We start from the raw sequence: 8073 nt of genomic DNA on the forward strand, positions 1-8073 counted from the left end.
TCCGCACCGCCAGCGCTACCACTACAATCATCGTTTGTATTCGTCCATTTGAGTGTATTTTCTCAATTTTAGAGAAATTTTTACATCTCTGGCCGAAAATCAATGACTTCTTCTCCTTTTTGTATCTCAGTTCAGATGTATTCGTTTGGCCGAAATCAATGGCTTTTTCTCCTTCTTGTATCTCAGATCTGAGTGTATTTGTCATTTTTTTAGTGGAAATAATATTTATATGTGTTTGCTGATTGTATTTTTGGTCAAACTAAATGTATTTGACTGTATGTGTTATTTGAATGATCTATATATATATATATATACTTGTAGAAAAAAATTGGAGTAAATACAGTGTATCTGAAACTTTGCAGCTGAAATTTTGTTGTTTGTTTACAAATTTACCCCAGTCATTGTTTGATATAGCCGATTTACATTTTTTAATACACCCGAATACACTGTATAGTAGTGAAATACTAGCCGGCAATAGCTCAAATACAATCGAATACATTCAACCTTGCGACATCCGGCATCGACCTTGATGATCGGAGCTTGAATACATTCAAATACAACCAAAACAAAAGGATACATCAATATATAAATATATTGGAACACACAGCTCCTTCATTTATTAGAAGCTCCTAAACTATAGCTATTTGTGTAAGTTACCCAAAATAGTTACTAGTATCTAGTTGTGAAAGTTAAGGTGTATCAATTAATTGGTTGCATTAAACTAATATGAACATGAACAAACAAACTTATAAATATGGTAAATAAATAATCAAAACAATAGGCCAATATAAAAAATATAAAGCCGTTTGAAAACTATTAAGCTAATAACCCTATACCGATGAATCAATAACATTATCTTCAATTCGATTTACTAATTAAACTGAAATTTTCACACCCCTATTAGCCTATTACCAACACCTGGAATCTATTCCTTTAATTAGTTAAAGAAGAAAAGTAACATTTTTTAAGTGCAATATCAGAGGAAAAAGTATAAACATTCTTTCTACATCAGCTATCAAGTAGTTTATCATGTGATAGCAACTTAGTTATGTACTATTTTTATTAGATTATCAATTTATATTTATTATAAAAAATATTTATAATTATCGTATATGACCTGATTATGTAATATTTTGATAGATTAGTAAAACTGAAAGAGCTATTATGGAAATTTCAAGGTGTTGTATATTTGAAGCAAATTCTTATAGTTAACAGAGCACTTGCTTTTTGTGCATTTTTTCAAAACAAAAATGTCATATTATGCAAGTATAGGTGTGCTTATGTAATATTTGGAAAGCTACAGAAACTTTATTAGGAAAAAGAAGAATCTAGAATGCACAAAGAGAGTACAACGGTGTCATTTCACAACCTCATATGTCAACAACCCTAGCTCCTCCACACCTTTATATACTCTTTATATCTTTGCCTCCTAACTCACCACTTCACCTTAATCAAATTTCACAATCCCTTCCTTTAATGGCTCTCTTATGTCGTAGCTTCTGGTTTGAGTATAAGGATGTGATAAAACTTGATGTTGCTGATTGCTGGTGTGTGTTGTGTTAGATCGATTTTCGACGGCGGTTTTTCTGTATAAGAATTCTTGGACTTCAACACTCCTCAAGTAGTGAGAGGCGAATCTAGGATTTAAAGTTTATGGGTTCCACCTATTCCAAATTAAAAAGTGAAAAAAAAAAAAAAAAGACAAAACAAAGCCTACACGGGAACCAAGAGGAAGAAGGGCTTAGAGAGTTCCTTCTCTGCCACTAGACAACACACTTAGTTGATGGGTTTCAATTTTATATATATATATATATATATATATATATATATATATATATATATATATATATATATATATATATATATATATATATATATATACCGGATTTTTCAATACAAATACCGTATCCGTGGGAATGTACCCCCATAGAATAGTCTAAATCCACATCCTTCGTCATTGTTGTCTAATGCTTCTACTTCGCAAAAAATGGAAGAGATGGAAGCCATGCGATGACAGATTGAAGAGCTGACTCAAAAGTGAAAAAGTTCGAAGCTAAATTTGCTAAATGCAGAAGCTTACGAAGATAACACATGCCTCAATCTGATGATAAGAAAGAGACTGAATCTGATGAGGATTAGATCGTAGTGGTTGTCTTGAAATTTGTAAGAGATTGAATCTAACGAGGATTAGATTTTTGTGGTTGTTGGTAATTATTGTTGATTATGACGTTTAAACTATTTAGAATTGAAGTTTGTAAGAGATTGAATCTGATGAGGTTGATTGTCGTTGTTGACTATTACGTTTAGACTATTTAGACTTGAAGTTTGCACTACAACAAATTCGATTATCAGGGACAAATAATTTCGTCACTTATAAGTCATATTTCGTCACCAAAAATCTTGTGTGACGAAAAAAATTTCGTCAATCATTCGTCCCTAAAAATATGTGCCACATGTATTTAAGGACGAAATGGAACTTTTGTCACGAAAAGTGAACATTTAGTGACGAGTTTTGCGTCGTAGCTAGTATTTTCGTAGCTAAATATCATATTTCTTGTAGTGTTGTAAGAGATCCTCATCTGATGAGGATTAGATTATAATGGTTGTTGGTTTTCGTTGTTGATTATTATGTTTAGACTATTTATACTTAAAGTTTGGTTGTGTGTTTGTGATGTTTAGACTATTTTGACTTGATGTTCGTTTGGAAAGTTTAGTCCAAATGCTTGAATGTTTAGACTTTGTTGGATGAATGCTTTGGGATTGTATTTGAATGCTTAATCTTTTAGTCACTAGTTAATTTGTCCGTGCACCGCGCGATTGTAAAATATCCTCATTTAGATTTACAAAAAAATTCTTTTCAATATCAGGATATTGAAAATATTTCAAAAAAGAAAATTTAGTCTTCAAGTCCAAAAATTGATTAAATTTCAAATTTATCCATTTTATTAGTATTAACACTTGGTTTTATATTTTCTGTAACTTTTTAACACTTGATGGTTTAGAATATTGAAAATATTTCAAAAAATAATTTAGTCTTCAATTGCAAATTGCAAATTTTTGTCCATTGTATTACTAAACTAGTTCCTGAACACGTGCGTTGCACGTGTGTCTGATGCAAATTAATATAGACTATTTAAAATGATAAAGATAATATTAAAACGTGTGTGTAATGAGTAATAGAAGGTTATTTTCGTCGAGGGTTAATAATGATTTTTATAAAGCCATGTAAATTCATCTGATAAAGTACTATAAAAATGTCTAAGAAAGTACTATAAAAATGTCAAAGAGGTACAGAGGAATGCCAATACTACCTACTGTGTAAAGATTAAGTAGAGAAGAAGCAAACAGTTCTTATAACATTTGATCTCAAAAAAGAACAAACAATATAAATATCTGACAGGGCTCTAAGTACTACAATAGGTAATTTGTTTCGATCCAACAAAGGACTGAAGAGAAGTCTATAGTTACAGCATAAACTATAAACATGTGATTAAGCCTCAAAATGAGATTAAATAAGAATCTGACGTTGAATAATTTGAAATAGAAAACATGGGAGTAGGCGTTGGTTCTTGACTTTTTCCCTCTTCAACAATATGCATTAGAAGCATATTTTATTTGATCGTCCTTTCTACCGTGAATGGAAAGATTAATTCTTTTGATTTTTGCGACAGAAAAATGAGAAAGAAAGAAGGTGATGTTAAATTTATAGTATCTAGCAATCCAATGAAGAGTTATTTAACGGATGCGAGTTGAGAAGAAAGGAAAATAAATATGAGATAATGTGTAACGGTTAATTAAGTTGGCCAATAAATATGAGATAGTATGCAATGGTTAATCAAGTTGCCTAGACGAAACTCCTTCTAATTAAGTGTATAAAGAATTTAAGCAGTTTTTTATTTCTTCTGTACGCAATTTGTGTGTGTGTTTTTTTTGGTAATAAACTGTAATTTTATTGTGTTTTTAATGCAACGTTCTCTTCACATTCTTCAGATTTTAATAGTAATGATTGAATTCATGTTTTACAATTTACTATTTATTTTATCATTGAATGAAGAGTGCATTTACGTTTTAGTACAGAAATATTACTATATGAATAATTTTAAGTAAAGGATAAATGGTCCTTTAATATTTCATAAGCATTTTGGTAATTCAACTTTTACCCTTAGAAGCTTTTCACTTTTATTATAATATGATAACACTTGATTTTATATTTTCTCCGGTGCCCATCTGTTCCTCTTTTCAGCGTGTTCCAAACACCAGATGGTTAAAAAAAAATTAATGTTCAAGAAGCATTTGAAATACTTAAAATATGAATTGGAAACTTATTTATCTCCTTTTGGACGATATTAGCAATTCAGTTCAGGGGATTAAGTTGAATTTCATTAGACTTTTTTGCTTCTTTTAGTATAGAAGATACTGCTTCAATGATAGACACCCTTGTTTTTTTGTTAGGTTCCTGGAGCAGTTTTTCTTCTGGCCACTTGTAAATATGGTTTTCACCACAACCTTATGTGCTGTTTTGATAAAACAAAAAGAATATGCTTCTTGCCTTTATCATAGTCCTTCAATTTTATTCCTTTTCTTACTTCCAATATACATGTCCTAAACAGTAGCTTTAGCAAAACCATGATAATCCGGTTTATAAATAAAAAGATTACTGTAATCGACTAACATTTGAGGTTTATTGTAATCTAATGTAGCAAAACTTTTGTTAAATTATCTAAAGTTGATATTTTGTGAATCTTTAAATTATGAGAAAAGTAGTTTGAAAAAAGAAAATCATTTAGTGGAAACTTTTGGTGAGAATGCTCAATAACGATAAGTTTGTATTATATATATTCTCACCTATTTATGGTCAATCAATATATTAAATTTTAAATTACTTAATTATGACAATTTAATACTACTATTTAGTGATACACCTGATATGAGAAATTATATATTTGGTGAAAAATTTATTAGCACAGAGTAGTTGGACCAAACTATATTAAATTTAAACTTGTATGTATCTATATTGATATAAAGAAAATAAATTTTACCATAATATTATCCTCTAGTAAGTAGGTAAAAGAAAGATCTCAATGAAGTAGGAAATATCCTAGAAAACTCCGGATGCAAGCAAATTATGTTGTTTTAGAACGGACACGTTTTGATTGATCAACACATGTAAGGGCATAGACCAATATAACTCTCAAAACACAAAACACATGTAAGAGCATAGACCAATATAACTCTCAAACACGTATACATATTCCACGACACATGTAAGAACTTTCAGTTTCTTTTTAGGTTATGCAGCTCATAAATAGAGCAGTTTTAAGCTCTGTTTTTTTATTAATTGAAATTAAAACTTTATTTTTTGAATCAATCAATCTACTCAGACGCTTGAAATGGTGGTTTCTCTCATTGATTGACACTATTTTCGTGTTATCTTGATGGTGGATTATAAGTTGCAAATAAACATTTTTGAGGAAAAAATATGTTTTACCGCATTTAGAGAGTTATTTGCCACTAATGGTCCTCCATCAAGCGTGAAAATAGTGTCAATTGGTGATTGGATCTCCATGTGTTTGAGTTGGATAATGGAACGAGTGATTGATTGGTCCTTTACCGATTTTTGAGGTTTTTGAGTAGGTGAACTTATTCTTTTGTGTTTTTCTCAAAACCCTAGATTGATTTACCCCTTGCAGTTAAATCTTAATTTTTTGTTCTGGTCATTTTCTATTTCCTTAACCTTGGGTTTTAAGTGGGTTCATGCATACCAAACTCATAAATTTCACGGTTTAGAAGAGCAATTTGGAGCCTCCCTCATGCAATCTTCTTCCTGCGGCAAAAGCTTCTGATGGAGGCACACAGTAACAATGGAGTTCATCACAAAAATTCAAGTTGTTAACAGATGTACACCTTGTTCTCCCTCGAGCTTGACGTTTAGAACAAATTTCATAGATCATCACAAACGCCATTATCGGAACAACATGTTCATACAAGCTCTGCTGATGAGACGATGTATGGGCTACGTTTGCGTACATGTTGTTCCTATAATGGCGTTTGTGATGATTTATGAAATTTGTTCTAAACGTCAAGCTTCGAGGCAGAAGAAGGAATACATCCGTTAACCAATTGAATTGTTGTGATGAACTCCATCACTGTGTGCCTTCATCAGAAGCATTTTCTGCAAGAAGAGGATTGTAAGAGCTGAAGCACCGAATTGCTCTTCTAGACTGTGAAATTTATCAGTTTGAAAACTTTACCTTGAGAAACATTGCTTTCTGAATGAAGAAGAGTTTAAGGCATTGGTCTAAAGCGGTAAGTCACAAGCATTTTAAGTCATGCTTTTTTCTCTGGTATTCTTGGGCACCTTTCTAGAGTATGACGATTGAACAACTGAAGATAAACCTGTGGTTTTAAATCTATGTAATGACATGGGATCAGTGGTTTTTGCAGATTGTGAAATTTTGTTAATTGCGATCTACATTGGATCTCACTCGAATCGCCCCATCTATCCTTGGGAGGATGAGTTTGGTTTCAAATCTCAGATCGAACAGGAAGAGCATGCCATGCTAATGTACCTCGGATGATCTGCATCTCAGGGTCAATCGATGAGCACATTAAACTACGAGTTAGGCTTTAAAAAGTGTTCTTTTAATAATCCTAGATATTATTGGACTAACTTTTTCTTAAATTAGAACTGAAGTTTACATTTTTATTTGTGCAGTGACTTCATCAAGGATTTCTGATTTTTAGCCATTTTGATTGGGTATGTTGATATAAATAACAAGTAAATAACTTTCTGCTATGTGAAGCATATAACTAGAGTTGCTGTGGTGCTCATTTTTAATTTTTAGTTTTCACATTTCTACTTCTTTTGTTATATCATATTGATGATTTCTTCAGTCTTGTAATCATTATTTCTATCCATTTCCTAAAGTTTTGATTTTATTTTTATTTTTCAGATCATTTATGATATACCAATTGATTAACAAGTTCAGTTGCAGGAAAAGGAAAGTCTTCTAAAGCTTTATGATAGGATCTTTAGTTACTGATTACTTTCATGTTTTCTGAAATTGACTTGTTAATTACCTGTTATGTTGCATAAGGTAGCGTCCTCTTAAGGGGAAGTTTTATGTGCTAAATTGTACTAGTACTAGTTTATTTCTTTGTTCCTGAAGAAAGGTTATTGTTGGGCTTCCTTTTGTTATTAAATATATGTAGAAGTTCGGATACTGACGTATGGTTAGCTATCAGAACGGAATGAACTTGACCTACTGTACAATTATAAAGTTTCTATAGACATTTGGAGAAGACTTCATTGTAACTTTAGATCATAGTTATGTTTGATCTAATTATAACAATAAGATGTGCAGATGAAAATGAGAGACATAAACATTGATGCATCGGAACCTAAATATCAGAATCACATTGATATTGCCACCACCCCCACAAACCCTCTCCGGGGAACCTGGAATTTGGCATCGGCACCTATCCCCTGACAATATCTACTCAAACCTTAATATTAGACTATTTTAGATGAAGTTAGGTCCCTAACTTCCTTAGAAACTTGCTGAACTGTTTTGCTTTTATTGGAAAGCCTAGAACTACCCTGCCCTTTATTTATTTTCTCTGGTGATTATGTATTATATTAAGCATTGTTTATCTGAATTATGGCATTAATGAGCATTACTCTTAAAGACGATACAGGTAATTTCACCTTTGTGCTTACTACATGTATTTTCTGTAGCTTCTCGGACACGTTGGAGATTGAAATGCCATTGTTTCCCTGTTGGGTTGGGTATATCGTGCTGACAATTCTTTTGTCTGATACCTTTACATCTATTCTAATTATTCTATTGATATTGACCACTATAACCTCTAATCTTTGTTGTTTTTCAAAGCTTGGATTTTTTTTTGTGTGTGTGTGTGTGTGTGTGTGTGTACTTCCATTGTTGACTGTGATATTACATGTCTGGGAACAATTAAAGATTTGTCGATTCATAATTAGGAATCTCCCAAATGAGCCATGCTCTTTGAATAGGAATAACTTAAGTTCCTTCAGTTATTCACATTTTATTGGCC

At 31.6% G+C, this 8073-nt stretch overlaps 1 long non-coding RNA gene across 1 annotated transcript; it reads left to right on the forward strand.

The window, feature by feature from the left end:
• The first annotated feature begins 5274 nt into the window (after positions 1-5274).
• On the forward strand, positions 5275-7835 carry LOC132061002 (uncharacterized). Its single transcript, XR_009416081.1, has 3 exons — positions 5275-6306; positions 6445-6619; positions 6716-7835. It is a non-coding gene; the product is annotated as an uncharacterized LOC132061002 (long non-coding RNA).
• Positions 7836-8073: the final 238 nt, after the last annotated feature.

Source organism: Lycium ferocissimum, chromosome 6 (genome assembly GCF_029784015.1).
Source record: "Lycium ferocissimum isolate CSIRO_LF1 chromosome 6, AGI_CSIRO_Lferr_CH_V1, whole genome shotgun sequence".
Taxonomy (NCBI): domain Eukaryota; kingdom Viridiplantae; phylum Streptophyta; class Magnoliopsida; order Solanales; family Solanaceae; genus Lycium; species Lycium ferocissimum.